Consider the following 25,168-nt stretch of genomic DNA (forward strand, 5'->3'; position numbering starts at 1 on the left):
CGCCAAACAGTGCCAGTACTTCCAAGATCAACGGTTGCAGGTGAAATAAACGCTTGCCTCAAATCATCGAATCTATGGCGCTATATGAAGAAACTTCAGCTGACAACAAACATGAGAGTTGCATTGCTTAATGATACTTCTGCTGAAGATTTCTCTGAGCAATTGCTGACTATCGGTAATGGTCGAGTACTTGTCGAAGAATCGAGCGGATTGATTTCACTTCCTCATAATTTCTGTAACTTTGTCTCATCGAACTTATCAACAAAGTATTCCCAAACATCATAACTAACTACAAAAGTAATGAATGGTTCAGTGAGCGTGGAATTTTAGCGGCTAAGAATAAAAATGTAGATGACCTAAACTACATAATTCAGAATGAGATCATTGGTAAAATGCATTCATTCAAATATATTCACTGTGTAACAAACGAAGATGAAGCCACTAACTATCCAATTGAATTTTTAAACGCCTTGGGTCTGCCTGGCTTACCACCGCACACTTTACGCCTAAAAGTTGGCTCCGTAGTAATCACGCTTCGAAACATAAACCAACCAAAACTGTGCATCGGTACGCGTTTGGTGGTAAGTAAATTGATGAACAATGTTATTTATGCGACGGTACTCAAAGGAAAATTCGAAGGTGAGGAAGTTCTCATTCCGAGGATCCCGATGATCCGAACTGATATGCCGTTTGAGTTTAAAAGACTTCAATTTCCGATCCGTCTTGCATTCGCCATGAGCATTAACCAATCACAAGGCCAATCCTTGAAAGTTTGTGGTTTAAATCTGAAATATCCATGTTTTTCACATGGTCAGTTATATGTGGCATGTTCACGGGGCGGAAGACCATCTGCGTTGTTTGTTCTTGCGTCTGATAATAAAACAAAAAATGTGGTGTATCACAAGGTACTTAATTGAAGAGTGGAAGCTATGCACCAAAAAACATAATGAATCATTAAAATACTTAATATTTTTTATTTGTATTTCCTAATAAAAATTGAACTGAACATCCAAAATCTGATTATTTATTTGCTTTAAGGCGGAACAGAGTTCGCCGGGTCAGCTAGTTCTCACTAAAGCTGGGTGGGTGCCACCAAGGATTTTGCCGGATAGGGGCAATTTAGAGGGACGAGTTGCCATTTTATTCACGCATATGTCAATGTCGTATCCATCCATGATCACTCCACAGGAGGACACAAAATAGGAGCTCTGGAAAAACCACAAGCAGCCTTAGCTGCTTCGTATCACCTTCAAATACGGTCCCTAGGTGTTCCAACCTGTAAACGAGAGAGGTGTTCCCCAAACTGGAGCGATCACGCTACACAGGAATGGGGTACCACAATGTCCCTACAGACGAGCTGAAACGCCCGAAGGAGTCAGCAGTGTCAAAGCTTGTGAAGAACCTCTTCCTGTTGCTCATCGCACTAGAAACTGTCGTCTGCGACCGTGAAATGCGTTGGAATCAACGCCACAGGGAAAAGGATGGTTTCATTGACGCGCTTTATGACCCCCCTGCAGCCTCTTCGTGCCCATTCTGAGCGGTGGTGTGTGTGAAATGTCTTCCTTGACCACTCACAAGAAAACCGCACGATTTCCACGCTGGGCGTCGCGGTTCTGACCTCCGTCGCAGAGGCTTCCAATCGTGTGACACATCAATGTTGATATTGGGTAGGATTTTGGTGAAATTTTGTGTGACTGTGACATCATTAACCCACATTATACGCCGCATGAACTTATGAGCTGTGGCCTTTCTTTCGCAAGTGTCAACAGCTTGTAGCATGAAGTTCGTCGAGCCACCTCGCAGGGCCACACTCTTTTGCGCCATTACAGAGGAAGTTTGTAGGCACCTCTGAGCCAGTTTTCAAACTGAAGTGTCGCAGTGGGTGGAAGTTACGTAATTTCGAAAAAATGGTCCTTAAATTCTGTTGCGCAGTGTAGTTCGTGCTTGTGGCGCCTTCTGTACTCTTTGGTTTCTTTGCTGAGACCACGGTTGTTTCTCAAAATCTTTCTTTCTTTGGCCTCAAGTTTCTCCGCTAGACTTGTAAGTGTCTCTGCTGATTACAGAGCCTCCGGTTCAATAATAGTGCAGCAGTGTCTAATTTTGTCTTTTAAAAACACCGATATCTTATTGTGGGTACCTTTAATTAGTTGCTATGCAGTTTCTTGTTTTGTCAACAACTTATTTTTATGATAAACTATGATCTATCTATTCACCACCGTATTTAAACTTTTCTTACTGCTCAAATTTTCTTAGTCCGACGTCCAGGTCTCTTGGTGCTGATTTTATGTTTGTCATGAACTGCGTCTTTTCAAAACAGATTTGATGCCCAGCCTTCACTGGCTGTCTTCTGTTAGTTGTTTGCTTCTGCAACTCTTAAGTGTGAAAATGTCACTAGATCAAACGTAAAAGCTAGGTACGTCTACAGAATCGCGGCTCACTTCCTTTAGGTAATCTTTCTTTTCGGTTCCACAACAGCTGTTTAAATGCCAATTACATTACGTTTTTGTTGAAACAATGAGACAATTTGTTCCACTGTATTGGCAAACTACTTCCCATCCCATCAAAAACCGAGAGTTGCGCTATAAATACGGAACATTACGCCTTGCACTCAAGTTTATTATCCAACTCAAACGGAACTCCCAGACACGGCGTTAATAATTTTTTCATATGTGCGAAACCAGTGTTGGATCACACCACACTCAGGTACTCTTGGCCTATGCTACAGTTCACCCTCAAAAATTGTTCTCAACAAGACTCGCTCATACAAATAAAACTACGACTGTCCTAGACGGCACTCCTGAACAAACGGAACAGCTGTGCAGCAGTAGATGTGACAGAAATGTATCAGCGCATCGTAGTAGTGCTGGAGATAGTGCGCTCGTGACTCCGTTTCGCTAGCAGCGGCTAGTGAAGTCGGTGGATGAACACGGTCGCCATCTGTTGGCCGAAGTTTCAACTACGGCATCCGTGATTTGGCCGTCGCCGTAGTTTTCATTCATGACGGCTCGGATCTCCTGCCGACGACCGGAAATGTTGCTTCAGAGTCTCATTTCGTAGCTTTTTCAATAGTTTTTAATAGAGAGCTTAAAATATTCGTAGGCACAATTAGCAGTTACTTCGTATTCTTTGTTCTTTCTCTATGTATACCTCTTTGAACAGGATTCTTGCTCCAAAGCGTCGCATTAGATCCATTAACAATCTTAACACAACTGATACAGTCACGAAGGAAAAGAACTGTGCTGCCTTGCAAACAGTTACATATCAACACATAAATATGAAATTCTCCACGTCGTTAAACCACTAATTCACAGTTAAAACACCTCAGTTGGGATCATTTACTTATTATAAAAACTTAAGGTAATAATACGTTCTTTCCTTAAGTAATGAAGTGGTATGTTCTTCATTTGATTACGCACCCGGTGAATGCAGTTCTCTGCTACGATACCAGAAAACTGCGCCTCTTTTAAGAAAACGCCTTCGTAAAGAATCATTTGTGCCACCTTTCTAATACAGCCTGGATGTTAAATTCGCTCTAGTTTAAGTTAACGAGAATAATGAAGCGTGACATTTTCTCACGTCAACGGTACCATGGGCAGCTACATTGACCAGTCGTAATATTTTATAAAAAAAATCTCTCCCCCCTCTAATACACACACACGCACGCACACACATACACACATTCACACACGCTCACACACACACACACACACATTCACAAAACAGTTGAATGCAGAAAACTGAGAATGTTGGTAACACTTAGAAAAACAAATGAAACTCTATATTAAAAAGATGGCAGTTACAGTGATGTGTAATGTAAACAGTTAACTGAAAGTCCACCTGGTTGCCAGATGAGAAAAAGCAGTTTGCTTGGATGCAATGAATTAGAAGTTACCTGTAAGTACCTTTCCATTTCATAAAAAAACGTTAAGGAGCTGTTTTTAAATCTATAAACTAGATGTGAAACCATAACCTATGCGTAAAAATGGACAAATCATGTAATATTTCAGGACACCCACTGAAGAGGCCTTGTAAAAAAGGCGAAACGCGTTGGGTGCATAAATAAAAAATTCTATGTGCAGTATGCAAAAAAGGGATTTTCTTTGAAACAACTGCAATTTATATACAGCTGCTGCGAAAATGGCCACTACAAGAAGCGTATTATCGTTTTTTTCTCTCGCGGTCTACTTAATATATATATCGTCATCAAATTTGTCCAGAGGACCTGTGCAGTGATCGACAGTAATTACTGCTCTATTTTTTTGCAAAGGAACCAATAACAGAAATACACTGAAAGTATGAATTAAAAATGCTTTCAGTCACAACTTTTCGTGTTTTATTAAGTACACGATGCGTTGCGGACCCTGTGGGTCCATCATCAGGTGTAATTTGTCTTAATACATGCTTTATTTTTTTTCTCTTGAATGAGGTGAAATCCATATTCCTGTCGTTAAAAGATTTGATTTTAGGTTATGAATTTCATAAGTCAAATGCGGAAAATATACTTGAAATTGTGGAAAAGAAGAACAGTGTAAACTTACCACATAATCCACACTGGTCTTTATAAATGAGGTCTTAAGAGTGAATTACGAGCTGTTCAGCCATAAAAGGAAATATTCGTTCAGAAAAACTTTTATTGGCGCATTAGGCTTCTTACCTCTCTTTGCCGTATAATCTACATTCTCTTCTAAGTACTTCTGTGGTGTCACCGCCAGACACCACACTTGCTAGGTGGTAGCTTAAATCGGCCGCGGTCCATTAGTACATGTCGGACCCGCGTGTCGCCACTGTCAGGATCGCAGACCGAGCGCCACCACAAGGCAGGTCTCGAGAGACTTACTAGCACTCGCCCCAGTTGTACGACGACGTGGCTAGCGACTACACGTACGAAGCCTTTCTCTCATTTGCCGAGAGACAGTTAGAATAGCCTTCAGCTAAGTCCATGGCTACGACCTAGCAAGGCGCCATTTGTACCATTGCATGTACCTCAAGATAGAGTCTCACTTGTATCATCCAGAATGCTGTATACCAAAGGACAATATAAAAGTTAAGTGTTCTAGTAGCTACGTTCTTTTCTTTATCACATTCATTACGAATCCTGTTCCAGACTTAACGCCAGACGGCGTGAGTAGACGCGTGCCCTTTCGGCTACTTCACTGTGGACTGGCTGCCTTAACAGTCCACTACAACTTCAATCGCTCTGTGTAAAAGACCTTTGCTTGGGACAGGAACTGGAACTAGTTGACAAGTTGAAACTTCCTGGCAGATTAAAACTGTGTGCCGGACCGAGACTCGAACTCGGGATCTTTGTCTTTCGCGGGCAAGTGCTCTACCATCGTTTTTTTTTTTTTTTAACTCATTTTTGTTCGCTTTCGTTCGTTGCATCTGCTTGGGGCGGACGTCGTAAGAAACCCGTTTAAGTTCGTTGTTGATCAATTAACTCAGTTTTTTATTACAGATGGCAGCTAACCTCCATCCGAGCTACCCAAGCATGACTCACGCCATGTCCCCACAGCTTTCCTTCCGCCAGTACCTCATCTCCTACTTTTCAAACTTCACAGAAGCTCACCTGCAAAACCTTGCAGAACTAGCACTCCTGGAAGATTCATTCTGGAGTTGACACGTTCTCCATCGTCATCAAATCGTTGTCTACCAATTCTCCAGCAGTGTTGTAGGATATTCACTTATCGTCACCCATAAAAATGTGGGAGAACAATCGTCTTGTCGATAGCGTCTTTGTGTTGGTTGATAATCATTTTTGGTAGCTATCTTTTACATAGTTTGCGATATCCGAGACTTTCTATGATTGTCGTGTAAATAGTGGTGGATCAAAGATGAGGATATTCGTCAGCCAGAGCACCTGTTGTCAATCCTCGATCGGATCGCAAAGTTCGGTTTCATAGATGTGCACGATTTCATAGATGTGGACACCTCGGCGACCATTACGCTTTCTGATACGTCATGGTATGGAAAACTTAACCAAAACATAAGGTAAGCAGAGCTCAAAGGCTGCAGGGAGTGAAAGCGTAGACCCAAATGAGGTTACGGTTTCAAACACAATTTAATTTTATCAAACATTAAAAAACACTTATACACTCCTGGAAATGGAAAAAAGAACACATTGACACCGGTGTGTCAGAGCCACCATACTTGCTCCGGACACTGCGAGAGGGCTGTACAAGCAATGATCACACGCACGGCACAGCGGACACACCAGGAACCGCGGTGTTGGCCGTCGAATGGCGCTAGCTGCGCAGCATTTGTGCACCGCCGCCGTCAGTGTCAGCCAGTTTGCCGTGGCATACGGAGCTCCATCGTAGTCTTTAACACTGGTAGCATGCCGCGACAGCGTGGACGTGAACCGTATGTGCAGTTGACGGACTTTGAGCGAGGGCGTATAGTGGGCATGCGGGAGGCCGGGTGGACGTACCGCCGAATTGCTCAACACGTGGGGCGTGAGGTCTCCACAGTACATCGATGTTGTCGCCAGTGGTCGGCGGAAGGTGCACGTGCCCGTCGACCTGGGACCGGACCGCAGCGACGCACGGATGCACGCCAAGACCGTAGGATCCTACGCAGTGCCGTAGGGGACCGCACCGCCACTTCCCAGCAAATTAGGGACACTGTTGCTCCTGGGGTATCGGCGAGGACCATTCGCAACCGTCTCCATGAAGCTGGGCTACGGTCCCGCACACCGTTAGGCCGTCTTCCGCTCACGCCCCAACATCGTGCAGCCCGCCTCCAGTGGTGTCGCGACAGGCGTGAATGGAGGGACGAATGGAGACGTGTCGTCTTCAGCGATGAGAGTCGCTTCTGCCTTGGTGCCAATGATGGTCGTATGCGTGTTTGGCGCCGTGCAGGTGAGCGCCACAATCAGGACTGCATACGACCGAGGCACACAGGGCCAACACCCGGCATCATGGTGTGGGGAGCGATCTCCTACACTGGCCGTACACCGCTGGTGATCGTCGAGGGGACACTGAATAGTGCACGGTACATCCAAACCGTCATCGAACCCATCGTTCTACCATTCCTAGACCGGCAAGGGAGCTTGCTGTTCCAACAGGACAATGCACGTCCGCATGTATCCCGTGCCACCCAACGTGCTCTAGAAGGTGTAAGTCAACTACCCTGGCCAGCAAGATCTCCGGATCTGTCCCCCATTGAGCATGTTTGGGACTGGATGAAGCGTCGTCTCACGCGGTCTGCACGTCCAGCACGAACGCTGGTCCAACTGAGGCGCCAGGTGGCAATGGCATAGCAAGCCGTTCCACAGGACTACATCCAGCATCTCTACGATCGTCTCCATGGGAGAATAGCAGCCTGCATTGCTGCGAAAGGTGGATATACACTGTACTAGTGCCGACATTGTGCATGCTCTGTTGCCTGTGTCTATGTGCCTGTGGTTCTGTCAGTGTGATCATGTGATGTATCTGACCCCAGGAATGTGTCAATAAAGTTTCCCCTTCCTGGGACAATGAATTCACGGTGTTCTTATTTCAATTTCCAGGAGTGTATATAACAAGACAGTAAAAATTTTTAAACTCCAGGCCTGAAGGGCCGCTGAACATTCACAACTGTAATGTCAGAATGACAACCTTAAGATTCAACATAAGGAGATAATCACGGTCTGAAAAACCCAACACCTTTGATTAATTATTGACCAGTACAATAAGTTACTGAAAGGAATGACTTTAATCATTCGGCCAGAGGGGCCAATCAAATATAACCACAAATGCTGTTTTGATAATGCTACAAGAATGTAAAACCAACAGTTAATTTACTTCGTCCAACGGAGCAGTAAAGACCAAAAGACAAATTCATATACCAAAGTCTTTTTTTTTTTAATGAAACAAGCTAACAAGATAAAATTAATAACCAAAAAGGGGTAGCGACGTCGCCACGCGGCCTGAAGGGCCTGAATATCAGTAGTAATAAATATTTGGGAATGGTTGAAGTTAGTGAGTTAGCACTTAAAACCAGCACGTGCTCCTCACCACTAGAAAAAATTTACAATCAGCTGTGCTAGGACTGCCTGCTTTAGCAATATGGCACAGACCAGCAGAACAACCGGAAACTTCACCAACGTGGCGAATCGTCCACATACGGCATGACAGTAACGCTCGTTAGTCGAGAAGGCAGACAAGCATTCGGCGACAGGTTGCAACCAGCACCAACTCGACTTATGTCAATCGCCCCAGTTCCGCCATAGCAACGCGGACACGCCCTGTCAACAGTTGCCACGCCGAGCTTCCGTATCACACAGCCCGTCCAGAACGACTGCCGCCGTCCCGAGTACACACGCTCGTAGCAATCACGTGCGTTCACAGGAAGTTATACCACCTTTTCTGCAACATTATGCTGCCACACAACCGGAAACTAAACTCCCCGTCTCACTCCGGCAGCAGCACTCGATACTCTTGTAGTCAGCAGGTCTCTCTCCAGAACGCAGCGCCCTCCGAATTTTGAAAGCGAACGGACCAATCGTGGCAGAGCAAACCCAAGGCTCCGGAAGACGACACACCACACCTAGGCAAAGATGAAGATGATACGGTTCACTTTCCATCATGGACATTTTTTGCCGAATTTTAGTCTCGGCACTATAGTCTAACCTAATCTTTAAATCACTCGATAGTATAGGTTTAATATCTGAAAACAACTCCTGATTAATTTGAGCATCCGTAGATCCTTTTTCCCAAGGAAACGGAATCACAAAACGCACTTCGCAACGCAGGCGTGAGCATCGAGGTCCGAAGCCATTGTCGTTTGCCTTCCCATGCACAAAGGCCTAATGAATCGAGAGATGACTTTGCACCTTCGTAAAAAGTCGAAAGATAGCGCTGCATTCGTTCAACTGTCTTCGAAGCTGCCATCATTTACATATAAGGAAACAGACACAAAACGGGAGATAAGTTTAACCTAGCTCATTCGAAGGAAATGGAAACGCGTTAAGTAAGTCCCTTCTCGATCCCAACGAACAAGACCTGATCATCGATCCCTGAAAAATACGTTTGTCAGATCTTAGCTTTTCGGCTCTAACATGCCAAGTCGCTGTAATAGCGATGGGTTTCTGTATCTAACGGGTGAAATAAGATCGTCCATGGCGTCATGTGGATACTGAAGTACGCACTGTGACTAAAACTCAATATGACTGTCATCTGTTGTCATGGCTTCAACGGAGCTTACACCTTTTGCCTCTTCGCAGTATGCGCATCTCCTCGTAAAGCGTTCGCTGTACCGTGGCAACCATCATACGTTTATATGCGACGCATTTCGAAAACCGTGTTTCGCTGTCATGTTTACATGTTAAGGTCTTAAGCCGGTATGCTACTCCAGATAGATATGGCGTCTGAAAAACATCTGTTGCAGTTTCTGATTTACTCAGCACAATCTCTCTTTCTCTTCAATTTGTCGAGGTGCAGACAGCTTCAATTTAATATTCCAACTTATCCTCCTCTGTACAAAAAGCCACTTCGTCCATACTTTTAAAAGTAAGACGAAACCTGACAGCCCAGGAACGCTTCAACACCGGTTTCATTTACATGGGAGCGAAAATTGATAGCGTAATTGGAAAACCAGGAACTAGAAGCAGATTTCCAGAACTGATTTTGAAGTGTTTACATGACCATTCAGAAGCAATATTGGGAAATCTGTTTTCGAAATCCGGTTTTGGGAGCCTCATGAAAGGGGATGACTTTGCCAATGTCACCCACATCGTTATTTTAATCGGAGTATAGCCATGCAATGGGCTTGAAAATGTCTACGTCGATGGTTCAACGTCGTCTGGCGCAGACTGGAGGTACAAATATAAGGCTTCGGTTCCCATTTATCGGAAACAACAAAAGTGCGCGTGAGCGCCTTGTTAAAGAAATATATTTTTCTAAATACATTCATTAACGTTATGACAGCTTTTTCACCATAGCTAATAGGAAGTCTAAGACATTGCTCTCGCATGTTGATTTTCCAATTACTGGCTCAGAACAATCTCAGGCGAATCCCTATCTCTGGCTCCGCACGACTCGCCCACACCTAACCGGCAAACAGAAGTTTCCACCTATTAAAATGGTGTAATCGTTATTCTCAAAGTTTTCTCTGGCACTATGTCTCCAGAGATAAAAGCATTTGATTACTATGTTCGAGCCACCTTTAATGCTTGTCTTCCAAAGATTATTTAAATTCGGTCTCTGTGACAACCTCACTAATTATGATCGAGGTCTTTAAAGTTATAAATACTTAGTCACCATTGTCGTCGAACTCATCCTAGGCTACAAATCCAATTTGAAGCTGATTATAAAAGGTATATTTTAAATGTTTTATTTTTAAACGTGTGAAATTGCAAAATTTTGTTTGACTGGCATCAGAAAAAGTCGCATTTAAAAAATATGCTGATAATAATGGTGTTTAGACTGTTGTTAATCTCCTTAAACTCTTACGCGATGGAGGCGTTTTGGTCGTCAGGGCAATTTTTTTTTTTTTTTTTTTCATCCCGTTAATGTCGTCTCTCCTTATATGAGCTCAAATGCAAGGTGATTGTTGTGATTCTATGTAGAGCGAGCTAATGTGATTCGTTGTGCATTGCTTTCTAAATTGCAATTTAATAAATGTAGAAAATTTGCAGTTGCTAACTTAACTCTGTCACTCGATCCCATACTTTCCTCCTACTGCCAGTATCGCCACATCGGTTTACTCTCAGTTCATATTCTGAGCTAAGTAAACTACTCATCTCACTTAGTATTTCCTAAATCTTGGTTCCATTAACAAGCTCAATATCAGAACTGCAACTCTGATGTCGTCATCTTTCCTAAAATTAAACTGATCGTCATCTAAGGTACCCTAAAAATAAAGAGGCCGCTCGGGGTAGACGCACGGTCTCAGGAGCCTTGTCACGGTTCGCGCGGCTGCCCCCGTCGGAGGTGCCAGTCCCCCCTCTGGAATGTGTGTGTGTGTTGTCCTTAGCGTAAGCGTAAGCTTTGGGACCGATGACTTCAGCAGTTTGGTCGCATAAGATCTTACCACAAATTTCCAAAATTTTCCTAAAAATAAGAAACTAATAATTAAACTTTCTGGCAGATTAAAACTGTGTGCCGGACCGAGACTCGAACTAGGGACCTTTGCCTTTCGCCGGCAAGTTTCATATCAGCGCACACTCCGCTGCAGAGTGAAAATCTCATTCTGGAAACTAATTATTATCATATTCTAACACATAAATATTTTATTGTTGGTATTATTCAATAATAGACAACTGTGCTACGTTCAGTGTCAGCCTATTATATTTGTTTGGGGCCCCAGGAACGTAACTATGGATCCGTGCCTCGGTTAGGTATAACAAAGAGCTTGGCGCCCCTAACCTTGCCAAGTCAACATAACATCCGGCAGAAATATGCAATTTTAGATTCGCGAGCTCCACTAAAGGCAAGCGAATGTAATTTCTAAATAATAGCGTACGTAAAGATTAGATCTCTTTGTGATTCGTCGTTCGCAGTAGTGAGAGGACACAAGTTTCACTGACGTCATTCTGTCCTGGGTACGGCGTACGCCACATTTCTTGAAAACAGACAGCAGCCGCTTATTTTCTGCTCCATGCGGAGAGGAATCATTAACGACGTCGCTTCGAGGACGGGCCGGCAGCGCGCACGTGTTGTGACGTCAGAGGACGGTCGCCGGCGCCGCGACGCCGCCTCCGTGTGGCGGCAGTATTTCAGTGGCCGCACTGGCATTGCCAGCATGCCGGGCGCCCAGTATTTTTCGCCGACCCTGGAATTAATCGCCGCGTTTCGGCCCGTCTGCTGCTAATTCCAACTTAATAAGTGGACGTGGCGCCGGACAAAACGTGGCCGCGATATATGATGCAGGAATGCCCCATGGCTGCCGGCGTGGGAGTGAGTCCTGCGCATTCCGGCGTTGTCCACGCGCTGACATTTTGGCTGCTGTCTAACGGACGGAGTGTCATATCACGCGTGCCTGGACGTGCCCATATATTCATCCGCGTATCGCACCACTGTGTGGGAAGCGCCTACACTCTCGCCTGGCAACTTTCGCCAAATTCCGCTTCGCTGTGTCAACGACTGGAATCTGTCCACGCTGAGTGTCATACGAAACTTTTATTGTAGCTTAGAGTATCTTTCAATGCAGGAAACGTTTATACGAAGATTCCTTGCGCCACCGAACCAATAAATGTGCAAATCCAAAGCTAGGCATGTTTCTTTATCTACAGTACGGTCGGGAAGTCGCTCCCTAGATTTAAATGCCAATAATTTTTATTATTAATGGATATTTGCTCACGGAACCAAGTTGCAGTCTGTTCTCAGGACCATGAGAATACATGTGCTACACTACAATTAGACATATGTTCCTGCGCAGTCGACCAACCAAAGTAAACGTATGGGAAAGTCGTCAATTGATTTCTGCAGGAAATTGTGGTCCTCTCCTCTAATTCGTCGCACGAGTATTTGTTCGGTATATCTCTTCTTTGGCCCAACCCCACCATGAAGAAGTGACAAGGGGTGAGGTCGGGACTTCTCCATTCCCATTCTGGAGTCCTCGCCGTCCCAACCAACGTCCTGGGAAGTGTTCGTCCAGCCAGTCACGGATGACGCCGGTAAAATGAGGTGGTGCTTAGTCTTGCTGAAAAAGGATATCCGCAACACTGTCCCATTGTGATATCAGTAGCCACATATATTCGTTCAGCACCTGGCGATATCTGTCGCTGTTCACGGTTTCCCGCAATATGGACGGACCAATGAGACGATCCGCTGTCATACCGCACCAGACTGTCAATTTTGGTCGATTTCGTGATTTCTTGGATTTGTTTCTGCCCAAAAATGGCAGTTGCGTCGATTGACGAATCCCCATCGCTCCGAATAACGTTCTTCAACAAATCAGGCCAATCGTCATGGCATGACAGCATAATTTCCCTGTAGTCCATCCACCTGTCACAATCCTCCAACGATAGCTCCTGAACATAATGGGATCTCCAGGGTTTCCAGATCACGTCCTTCTTTAACACATTAAGCATCGTTTTCCTGCTGATTCCACTCTCTCGAACTGCCTGGTGTGTTGATTTACCAGGACTGCGCATGAAGATGTCCCCCACCGACGCTACATTTTCCGGAGATAGTGCCAATGATGGTGGTCCTCCTCGTGGTTTATTTACAACCAACTCAGTTGCCAGTAGCTCGATGTGACAATTCCTAATGGCTTTAGCATCAACTGTGGCATGGGGCCCATGGAAAGTCCGCCACTGTCGTTGAAGAAGTCTACAAATCACCACACTTCAAACCGCTAAGCGACCTCAGCGCGTCCTTCTTAAGTCAAGTTTCATACCATCTCGTCCCTCACCGTAAGAAGATGCTAAGGTGGTCAAGATATTCACACGGATCCCGTAACAAAACACAACAATGTTCATTGATAAATATCAACAATCACAAAACTGATGGACATTTAAAACTAGGGACGAATCCTCATCCTGCCTGTACATATACATCCATACTCTGTAAATCACTGTGACTTGCATGGCAGAGGATGCGTCCGATTGTACCAGTTATCAGGGTTCCTTACCGTTCCGTTAACGTATGGAACACAAGAAGAATGATTACTTAAACGATTCTCTGTACGCTAAAATTACTTACTTACACTACTGGTCATTAAAATTGCTACACCACGAAGATGACGTGCTACAGACGCGATATTTAACCGACAGAAAGAAGATAATGTGATATGCAAATGATCAGCTTTTCACAGCAATCACACAAGTTTGGCGCCGGTGGCGACACCCACAACGTGCTGAGATGAGGAAAGTTTCCAACCGATTCCTCGTACACAAACAACAGTTGACCGGAGTTGCCTGGTGAAACGTTGTTGTGATGCCTCGTGTAAGGAGGAGAAATGCGTACCATCACGTTTCCGACTTTGATAAAGGTCGGATTGTAGCCTATCGCGATTGCGTTTTATAGTATCGCGACATTGCTGCTCGCGTTCGTCGACATCCAATGACTGTTAGCAAAATATGGAATCGGCGGGTTCAGGAGGGTAATACGGAACGGCGTGCTGGATCCCAACGGCCTCGTATCACTAGCAGTCGATATGACAGGCATCTTATCCGCATGACTGTAACGGATCGTGCAGCCACGTTTCGATCCCTGAGTCAACAGATGGGGACTTTTGCAAGACAACAACCATCTGCACTAACAGTTCGACGACGTTTGCAGCAGCATGGACTATCAGCTCGGAGACCGTGGCTCCGGTTACCCTTGACGCTGCATCACAGACAGGAGCGCCTGCGATGGTGTACTCAACGACGAACCTGGGTGCACGAATGGCAAAATGTCATTTTTTCGGATGAATCCAGGTTCTGTTTACAGCATCATGATGGTCGCATCCGTGTTTGGCGACATCACGGTGAACGCCCATTGGAAGCGTGTATTCGTCATCGCTATAGTGGCGTATCACCCGGAGTGATGGTGTGGGGTGCCATTGGTTACACGTCTCGGTCACCTCTTGTTCGCACTGAGGGCACTTTGAACAGTGGACGTTACATTTCAGATCTGTTACGACCTTGGCTCTACTATTCATTCGATCCCTGAGAAACTCTACATTTCAGCAGGATAATGCACAATCGCATGTTGCAGGTCCTGTACGGGCGTTTCTGGATACAGAAAATGTTCGACTGCTGCCCTGGCCAGCACATTCTCCAGATCTCTCACCAATTGAAAAAGTCTGGTTAATGGTGGCCGAGCAATTGGCGCGTCACAATACGCCAGTCACTACTCTTGATGAACTGTGGTATCGTGTTGAAGCTGCATGGGCAGCTGTACCTGTACTCGCCATTCAAGCTCTGTTTCACTCAATGGCCAGGCGTATCAAGGCCGTTATTACAGCCAGAGGCGGTTGTTCTGGGTACTGATTTCTCAGGATCTATGCACCCAAATTGCGTGAAAATGTAATCACATGTGAGTTCTAGAATAATATATTTGTCCAATGAATACCCGTTTATCATCTGCATTTCTTTTTGGTGTAGCAATTTTCATGGCCAGTAGTGTACCTGACTTAACGCGGCAAGGCCCAGAGGAGAGGGTGTAGCAACAAGCCTCCGCTTCCACTCCATTCTACATCTGCATCTATGTCATACTCCGCAAGCCATGTAACGATGTGTGGTGGAAGGAACGTTTGTTACCAGTAACTAATCCCCCACCCCCTCTTTCCTGTTCCCATCGCGAATGGTGCGTTCGAAGAATGATCGTTGGTAAGCCTCTGTGTTAGTACTTTCTCTCGTTTGGTCTTTTCGTGAAATATATGCGGAAGGAAGTAATATGTTGTCCGACTCTTCCCGAAAGTGCTCCCTCTAAATTTCAGTGTTAAACCTCTGCGTGACGCAAACCTTGTAACGTCAACCATAGGATGGTTCAAATGGCTCTGAGCACTATGGGACTTAACATCAAAGGTCATCAGTCCCCTAGAACTTAGAACGACTTAAACCTAACCAACCTAAGGACATTACACACATCCATGCCCGAGGCAGGATTCGAACCTGCGACCGTAGCAGTCCCGCGGTTCCGGACTGCAGCGCCTAGAACCGCAAGACCACCGCGGCCGGCCAACCATAGGAGTTTGTTGTGCATCTCTGTAGGGCTGCCACACTGACTAAACGATCTCTTGACGAAACATGACGCTCTTTATTGGATCTCTTCTATCTCTTCTACTACTCCACCTGGTAAGGATCCCAAATCGATGAAAAATACTCAAGAATCAGTCAAACAAGCGCCCTATACTACGCCACTTCCTCCGTGGATCGGTTACATTTTATTAAGGTTCTTCCTGTGAATCTGTCTGGTACCTGCTTATCCTGCTACTTGGTTTACGTGGTTATCCCACTCAAGATCGCTCTGGATGGTTACTCCTAGATATACTGATGGAAAAAAGATCGCAACACCAAGAAGTAGTTGTGCGTCATAACCGTAAAGTTTGTAGGCGTGTTTCTACATCTGAAAGATGATTATTCATATTTCGCGCCAGTCGCATAAGTGTGGCGCCACTACACATCATGTTTTCTTTAAATACACCCTCTAAGGGTTGTGAGCGTTAGTTACCCTTGAGACTGGACGTGGTGAGCAGATGTTAGCCAAGAATGCCTTTTAAGGCGACAAAGACGCCATTATCAGCGACTCACTTTCAACGAGATCGTGTAACAGGGCTACGAAAAGCTGTATATTCGTTCTACGATATTGCAGAAAGACTTGGCAGGAATATAGACACTGTACGTGATTGCTGGCAGCAGTGGTCACCAGAATGTACAGTCACAAGAAGACTGGGCTGCAGACGGCCACGTGCCACTACCGAGAAGGGAGACCAACGTGTTTGGCGTATGGCTCTGACGCATGGTATTCAGCAGCAATCTGAGCAGCAGTTGTCACCATAGTGACACAACGAACTGTTAAAAATGGTTCACTTCAAGGACAACTCTGAGCCGGACGTTCTGCACGGTGCATTCCACTGACACCAAACCACCGCCATTTGTCACTTCAGTGGTGGCAAGCGAGAGCTCACTGGAGGGCAAAGTGGAGGTCTGTTGTGTTTTGTGATCAAAGCTGGTCCTGCCTCGGTGCGACTGATAGCCGTGTGTTGGTTAGGAGGAGACCATTTGAGGACCTGCAGGCAACTTGTCCGCCTGTAGACACACTGGACCCTCAGGATAAAGGAGCCGACATGTCAATTTGCCATGACAGCAGTGATGAAATATTTAGTTTTTTACTAAAAGATTTAAAAAAAAAAAACAAGAAATATTCGTTCGTAAAATTCCCATTGCTTTGAAATGGTATATTAGTATAGGGAGAAGCCCTGGCGCCACCTGGTCTATGGGGTAGTTTCTCGCTGTTGTTCTCGGAGATCAATTGTATTGCCGAATGGTACGATTCCCAGTTTGGAACAATTTCACAAAGCGCTGTAGCAATGATGTGCAATGCTCCATTTTCTTTCAAAGATTGGAAACGGGGGAGACACAACATATTCGCATCATATAGGGACAGAACATCCACATTGTTCATTGGAGGAGAAGTTAAATTTTACGGACGTATCTGTAATGTTATTAATGTGGTATAAACTCGGGATAATAACTGAACCCTTAATTTTGTGGTTGCTTCAGGACGAAAAACTGATAGCATCCAAAAGTGACGATGCAGGGAAGTCGTCAAGTTGGGACCTTTCGCTTTCACTGTCACCGCGGCCGTCTCCTTAACCTTCGCAGTCTTTGTTGGAGAGAATGAGACAGATTTCTGCCATAGCCTCAGCCTCATAGCGATCGTGATCTACTCCTTCCCCTTGATTAGAATTTATCAAACTTTGTTAGATGTCCATCTTCATTACTGGAAGCAATAGCAAAACCGGTAGTCGGTTGTTTCGGAAACCGGTTACAGTGAACAGTTTTAACACTTAGGTTAAACTGAACAAGAAAAGAACCAGTGTAACCGAAAACCAGTTGTTTGAGCTATAATCGCCTTCCCTAGGCCGATAGTCGGTGGCCGCTGTACGGCGAGGAAACTCTCGACCATGAACTATTTTGCTACTGACGCAAGCTCTTTTGCGGAACATAACTGGAAATTTTCTATTACAGATGGGTTAGAAAGTGAAGTAAATTATCTCTGAGGTTCTGTCACTCTGATATTTTCAGCAGAAAGACGAAATGCGGTTCAAGAAATCAATGAGTGGCCGGTATTGTCCGATGAAGTTTAAATAAGCCAACCGAGTCCTAATGGCACATTTATCCTGCACCATCGTTGCTCGCCCTGCTTCTCGGTATCACCCTCACCAGGTGAGGCTAAAAAGCTGATATATGTCTGTAGCAGCTAGTGACGCCAGTAGTCATGAAACTTGAGCTATGATTAGCTGTCTTAAGATCCCTTTGCAATGTCGTTGTTTAGAGAAATGCTCCTCATTTACACGGTTCCTCGTAAACCATACCTCTATGAGGGGCAGTCAAATGAAAACCAAATACCCGCCACTACGGGACTATGAAATGGTCTCCCTCTGGGAGAGGAAACGATTAATACCTGTTTCGCAGAACGACGTCGGCCGCTTGCAGATCCATTACTGCACCCACCACAGCACTTTCTCGTCCTACTCAAACCGACGTCCATGCATGTCTTTCATCACGTCGCCAAAAATGTGAGAATCACACACTGGAAGATCCGAGCTGTACGGAGGAAGTTGTAGTGTTCCCCAACTAAATCGCTGAACAGTAGTCTTCGTCCGAATAGTGGAATGGTAGGGGGTTTTACCGTGTAACAGGATGATTCCGTCCGACAGCAGTCCTAGGCGATCTGACTCTATGGCACGTCGCAGTTTCTACAAAGAGTGTTCATAGCACTGCGCACTGATTGTAATTCCACGCTCTAGGAACTTGACGACCACAGGAAGCAACCTGTTGCATGATAACGCCCAGCATCACACTGCCAAACGGATGAAGGCGAAGCTTCAGCGATTTGGTTTGGAAACACTGTAACAAGCTCTGTACGGTACGGATGTTTCACTGTGTGATTTTCACGTTTTTGGCGACCTAAAGAAAGACAAGGGTGGACGTCTGTCTCATTCGGAGAGGAAGTGCGTCAATGGGATCGGTTATGGATCTGTCATCGGCCTACCCCGTTTTATGAAACACGAGTGACTACTTTGAATGGAGCCATACCCTGGTCCCATTGTGGCGGATGTTCCGTTTTCACTTCACTGCCTGTTATTCATCTACGCTCATATTCGTAATATGCAAACCATTGTGGCTGCATCGTAGACGGCGCTTTCCATTATACCACATATGAATGTTTCTTCGCGTTTCAGTCGCTTAGGGGGCGCGAGAATAATGACTGCCTAAAAGTCTCTGTGCAAGACTAATTACGAAGGGTACTCTAACATATACCTTATATAACACAGGTACGTGAAACTTAATCTTTGGTGCAATAATTTTCGTCTGTCTACAGATTTCTGCCATCTAAAGTTTTTCTGCAACAAACATTGGTGGAGCCCTTCTGTGTATACACTGAGGTGACGCAAATCATGGGATAGCGATGTGCACACGTAACGGTGGCGGCAGTATCACGTACACAAGTGTACAAGGGCAGTGTATTGGTGGAGGCCTTAGCTGATGTATGTGAAAAGGTGTCCAACGTGATGGTGGCTGCACTGCGGAAATTAACAGACTGAATGCGGAATATTAGTTGGGACTAGACGTATGGGCAAGTTCCAGTTCGAAAATCGTAGGGAATTCAATATTCCGAGATCCACGATGTCAAGAGTGTGTCGAGAACACCAAATCTCAGGCATGACCTCTCATAACGCACAACACAGTAGCTGACGGCCTTCATTTAACGACCGAGAGTAGTGCGTTGTCAGTGCGAACGGACAAGACACACTGCGTGAAATAACCGCAGAAATCAATGTTGCATGTACGACGAACTTATCCGATACGACAGTTGCAGCCCTCTCTGACATTAAATGCCTATGACAGCAGACGATCGAAGCGAGTAACTTTGCTAACACCACGATATCACTTCCAGCGCCTCTCCTGGGCTCCTGAACATATCTGTTGTACCCAAGACGACTGGAAAATTTTGGCTTGGGCAGATAAGGGCCAATTTCAGTTGGTAAGAGCTGATGGTAGGTTTTGGCTGATTCAAATGGCTCTAAGCACTATGGGACTTAACATCTGAGGTCATCAGTCCCCTAGACTTAGAAGTACTTAAACCTAACTAACCTGTGGACTTCACACACATCCATGACCGAGGCAGGATTCGAACCTGTGAGCGTAGCAGCAGTCCGGTTCCGGACTGAACCGCCTAGAACCGCTCGGCCACAGCGGCCGGCGATGGTAGGTTTATACACTGCTGGCCACCGTAAATGCAACACCAAGAAAGACAGGAGGTAGCACAACACAATTTATTTTGTAGATAACATGTTGACCAAGTATAAAATGATTAGGTTTACAGACGTCTGTGACATGTGGTTCCTGCCAGAATCAGTAGCCAGAGTAGCCGCCATTGTTGGAGATCACCGCTGCCACACGTCTCGGCATTGAGTCAAAGAGACGTTGGATGTGTTCCTGGGGTACAGCAGCCCAAGCAGCTTCCACACGTTGCCAAAGATCATCTGGTGTGGCAGCTGGGGATGTAATCTGGGTCACTCGTTGAGCAACCATGGACCACATGTTTTCTATCGGCGAAAGATCCGGAGAGCGAGCCGGCCAGGGAAGCAATTCAATCTGGTTATTTACGAAGAACCTTTGGACAATGCGTGCCACGTGTGGTCGCGCATTATCCTGTTGAAATATGGCTGTGGCCGAGCCCTGAAGGTAAGGAAGGACAACTGGCTCCAGCACCTCGGATATGTAGCGCCGGCTATTTAAAGTACCGGCAATGCGTACTAGAGGCGTGCGAGAGTAATATCCAATACCGCCCCATACCATAATACCCGGTGCAAGACCAGTGTGGCGGTGCATAATGCAGCTGTCCAGCACCCTCTCTCCACGGTGTCTCCACACTCGAATCCGACCATCGTGGTGCTGCAGACAGAAGCGTGTCTCGTCAGTAAAGACAACGTCATTCCATTCTGCCGTCCACATCCGTCTGTCATCACTCCATTGGCGACGGAGACGTCTGTGGTTCTGCGTCAGTGGCAGACGAAGCAATGGACGTCTTGCGGACAGACCACTCTGCTGTAAACGGCGTCGAATGGTACGCGCAGACACTGGATGATGCGTTACAGACGCAATGTGCTGTGCTATGGTTCGGGATGTCACTGAGCGATCCGTCACTGCCATGCGCACAATTTGCCTATCAGCACGTGCAGTGGTGCACCGAGGTGAATGCGATCGACCACGTCGGTCCGTCGTACCCTCCTGCATCCAACGGTCACATATCCGCATTACAGTTGTTTGGTTTCGTCCAACACGACTAGCGATTTCTCTGTATGATAATCCACGATCTCGGTAAGCCACTGTCCTTCCTCTGTCGAACTCGGATACTTGATCAAAAGATGTTCGCTGTTGTGAAACAACCACAAGGTAAACACACGTGCCGAACGTACACTCGTCGAAATCGCCAAGCCTTAAATGGCGCTATGAGGTGGCGCCACAGGCGCGCGTGATGTGCGTCTGCGCTGAAATTCTAATCAGTTGCATATCTCATCGCTGCAAACTCATGGTGTAAATTTCACTTGATTCGGATGCTTCCTTCAGGGTGTTGCATTTACGGTGGCCAGCAGTGTAGTTTGGCGCAGACCCCACGAAGCCATGGATCCAAGTCGTCAACAAGGCACGGTGGCTCCGTAATAGTGCGCGCAGTGTTCACTTGAAGCGGACTGCGTCCTCTGGTCCAGCTGAGCCGATCATTGACGGGAAATGGTTACGTTCGGCTACCTGGAGACCGTTTGCTGTCATTCAAGGACTTCATGTTTCCGAACAACAATGTCATGCCACCGGATCGCAATTGTTCGCGATTGTTACGAAGAACATTCTGGACAATTCAAGCGAATGATTTGGCCACCCAGACAGCCCGGCGTGAATCCCATCGAACATTTCTGGGTCATAATAGAGAGATCAGTTCGTGCACAAAATTCTGCACCGGCAACACTTTAGCAAGTATGGACGGCTATAGAGACAGCAGGGCTCAATATTGCCGCAGGGGACTTCCAACGACTAGTTGAGTTCATACCACGTTGAGTCGCTGCACTACGCCGGGCAAAAGGAAGTCCGACACGATATGAGGAGGTCTCTCAAGACTTTTGTCACCTCAGTATATGTTCAACATCTGTTGGTAGTCCTGTCTGATATGGGTACCACACGCTTGAGCAGTTTTCTGGGATGGGTAGCACAAGTGTTTTGTGAGTAATCCTTCGCAGTTTAGTACAGTGTTTGAGTAGAATGGGGTTGAGGATGGGGGTTGTGCGAGAGCGGGCTTAATTTGAAATATTTACCGACAGTCACATAATATACCAGAGGAGCTTAAATTATATCAGCACAAATTCTTGACAGTTAATAAAACAATATTCCACACAGGACTATTCTGTTAAATGGGAATGGCAGAAAATAATAATAACAACAATAATGATAATAAAAATAAAGAATTTATTGGAAACAGATACAACAGACACAATATACTGAGGCACTACTCTTATTCGGAACTGGTGGCAATCAAGTCTGGCACCAACCGAGAACAGATGTCACAATATCAGCCTCGGAGGATCACTACAAAGACCAACAGACTTACAAACACTTTAAGAACTAAAATCACAGTGCCTGCAACTAAGACACTAATGAAAGCAAGGTATGTATATCATTGACCTAATTTGCAATCTTGTATCCAGAACTCATGTCCAAAAAAACAGATACCGTCTTTATACAGTTAAGGCTAACCGGCCATTGACCTTCTTTTTCTGTGCTGGATGCACATGCATTTCCCATACTCTTACGGGACTCGGTAATATTGTCTGCGGCGAATAATGAGTGTAATGGGCAAGGGCACTACGAATGTAGTGTGCGGACATTAAGTCGGGATTGTGGGTCTCACAGGGTGCGTGCAAGGAATAAATTCCTAAATTCCTGCAGTCGCACTGTCCTCTGTGTGCTCGGTGGCTCAGGTGGATAGAGCGTCTCCCATGCAAGCAGAACATCCAGAGTTCGAGTTCCGGTCGGGGCACACATTTTCAACTGTCCCCGTTGATGTATATCAACGCCTCTCGATAGCTTAGGGTGTTGATTTAATTATCATTTCATTCTAAGAGAGCCATCTTCATATAAATTTGTTTTCTAGTTTTCAGTAAACTGTGAATACAAAAATCTATAAGTGGCAGATGCAATAGCAGACGAAGTTGAGGTGGATTAAAGCTGTTGAAATATTACGTCGGAGTGAGTAGTCCTACCAATCGCCCTTTTATAGAAATTAAATTAATAATATTTCAGGTCGATCCTTCAAATGTTTCACTGCTTCTGTCTCACTAAAACTGAAATAAACTGGAATAATTTGCCGCGACACTTGCAAAAGTGCTATGGATAATTTTTGAGTTGTTGTTATAATTGCCGAAAGTATCTGCAATGTGGACGGTCTACAGTCGAAGGGTGCATCGATACTTTCTCTGCTTTCTGTCTATAACCACATTCTTGGTGAGAACGGAATAATATCACAAACGTCATACGATGCACAAAATATCGTGTTTGTTTCACACACTGCATGTAATCCACTCGAGTGGCGACTTGAACAGCCGCAGGGTAAAGGTTCCAGCGAAAGCAAGATGCCTGCGCTGTCTACGATGTGCCAGAAGCAAGGCCGCAGTGGAAATGTAACGAGGCCCCCAGCGAGTAGCGAAAAGTGATGTGCCAGCAGCGAGGTCCCATCAGCATAAACGTACCCTTAGAATTCTGAGGGCACCTTAAGTGGACGACTTTGACGTAATCTCTGCGGCGGTTGGCCGGTGGCCAGGTTTCATTTAGAAGACTCAACGCCACGAACTAGGCAACGGTTACAGTGCGTATATTTTCGAGTACCATTCGTAAGTACAAGGTGTACACCTTTGCTTCCGCCGTTTGCCGATAGGTGGCGACAACGGTAAGTAGCAGTCGAAAGAAACAGATCGCAGACGTCAGGCAGTTAGTTTTGACCTCGGTCAACATAACCGCATTCAAACATTAGTCAATTTGTGTCTGCATTATAAAGTCGTTCTTGATTGAAAATGTCAGTTTACCGGCCTGATTCTCGTCGTTTGCGGGAGGTGTTACTGTTTTGTTTCAGTATGAAGAAAACAGCGGCTGAGTCTCATCGAATGCTCTCAAGTACGTATGGTAAGAACGATATTAGTGAAAGAATGTGTCGCGAGTGGTTTCAACGCTTCAAGAACGGTGATTTTAACGTCGTAGACCGGCATAGTAGTGGAAGAGAGAATGTTTTCGAAGATGCAGAATTGGAGACATTGCTGAGTGAAGACTCGCGTCAAACTCAAGAAGAATTGGCACGATTAGTGGGAGTGACACAGCAAGCCATTTCAAAACGTCTCAAGGCTATGTGCATGATTCAGAAAGAACTTGGGTCCACTGTGAGCTGAAACCAAGCTGTGTGTTTGTGAACAGTTGCTTCAGAGGCAAAAACGGCAGGGATTGCTGCATCGCACTGCGACCAGGGACGAAAAATGGATTTATTGTGATAACCCCAAACACAAAAAATCATGGGGATATCCCGGCCACGCTTCCACGTCGACGGTCAAACCGAATATTCACGGCTCCAAGATGTTGTTGTAGTTGACGTCTTCAGTCCTGAGACTGGTTTGATGCAGCTCTCCATACTACTCTATCCTGTGCAAGCGTCTTCGTCTCCCAGTACCAGCTGCAACCTATATCCTTCTGAATCTGCTTGGTATATTCATCTCTTGGTCTCCCTCTACGATTCTTACGCTCCACGCTGCCCTCCAATACTAAATTGGTGATCCCTTGATGCCTCAGAACATGTCCTACCAACCGATCCCTTCTTCTAGTCAAGTTGTGCCACAGACTTCTCTTCTCCCCAATCCTATTCAGTACCTCCTCATTAGTTATGTGATCTACCCATCTAACCTTCAGCATTCTTCTGTAGCACCACATTTCGAAAGCTTCTATTTTCTTCTTCTCTAAACTATTTATCGTCCATGTTTCACTTCCATACATGGCTACACTCCATACAAATACTTTCGTAAACGACTTCCTGACACTTAAATCTATACTCTATGTTAACAAATTTCTCTTCTTCAGAAAGTCTTTCCTTGCCATTGCCAGTCTACATTTTATATCCTCTCTACTTCGACCATCATCACTTATTTAGCTCCCCAAATAGCAAAACTCCTTTACCACTTTGAGTGTCTCATTTCCTAATCTAATTCCCTCAGCTTCACCAGACTTAATTCGACTACATTCCATTATCCTCGTTTTGCTTTTGTTGATGTTCATCTTATATCCTCCCTTCAAGACACTATCCATTCCGTTCAACTGCTCTTCCAACTCCTTTGCCGTCTCTGACAGAACTACAATGTCATCGGTGAACCTCAAAGTTTTTATTTCTTCTCCACGGATTTTAATTCCTACTCCGAATTTTTCTTTTGTTTCCTTCACTGCTTGCTCAATATACAGATTGATTAACATGGGGACAGGCTACAACCCTGTCTCAATCCCTTC

Source organism: Schistocerca nitens, chromosome 2, assembly GCF_023898315.1.
Source record: "Schistocerca nitens isolate TAMUIC-IGC-003100 chromosome 2, iqSchNite1.1, whole genome shotgun sequence".
NCBI lineage: Eukaryota > Metazoa > Arthropoda > Insecta > Orthoptera > Acrididae > Schistocerca > Schistocerca nitens.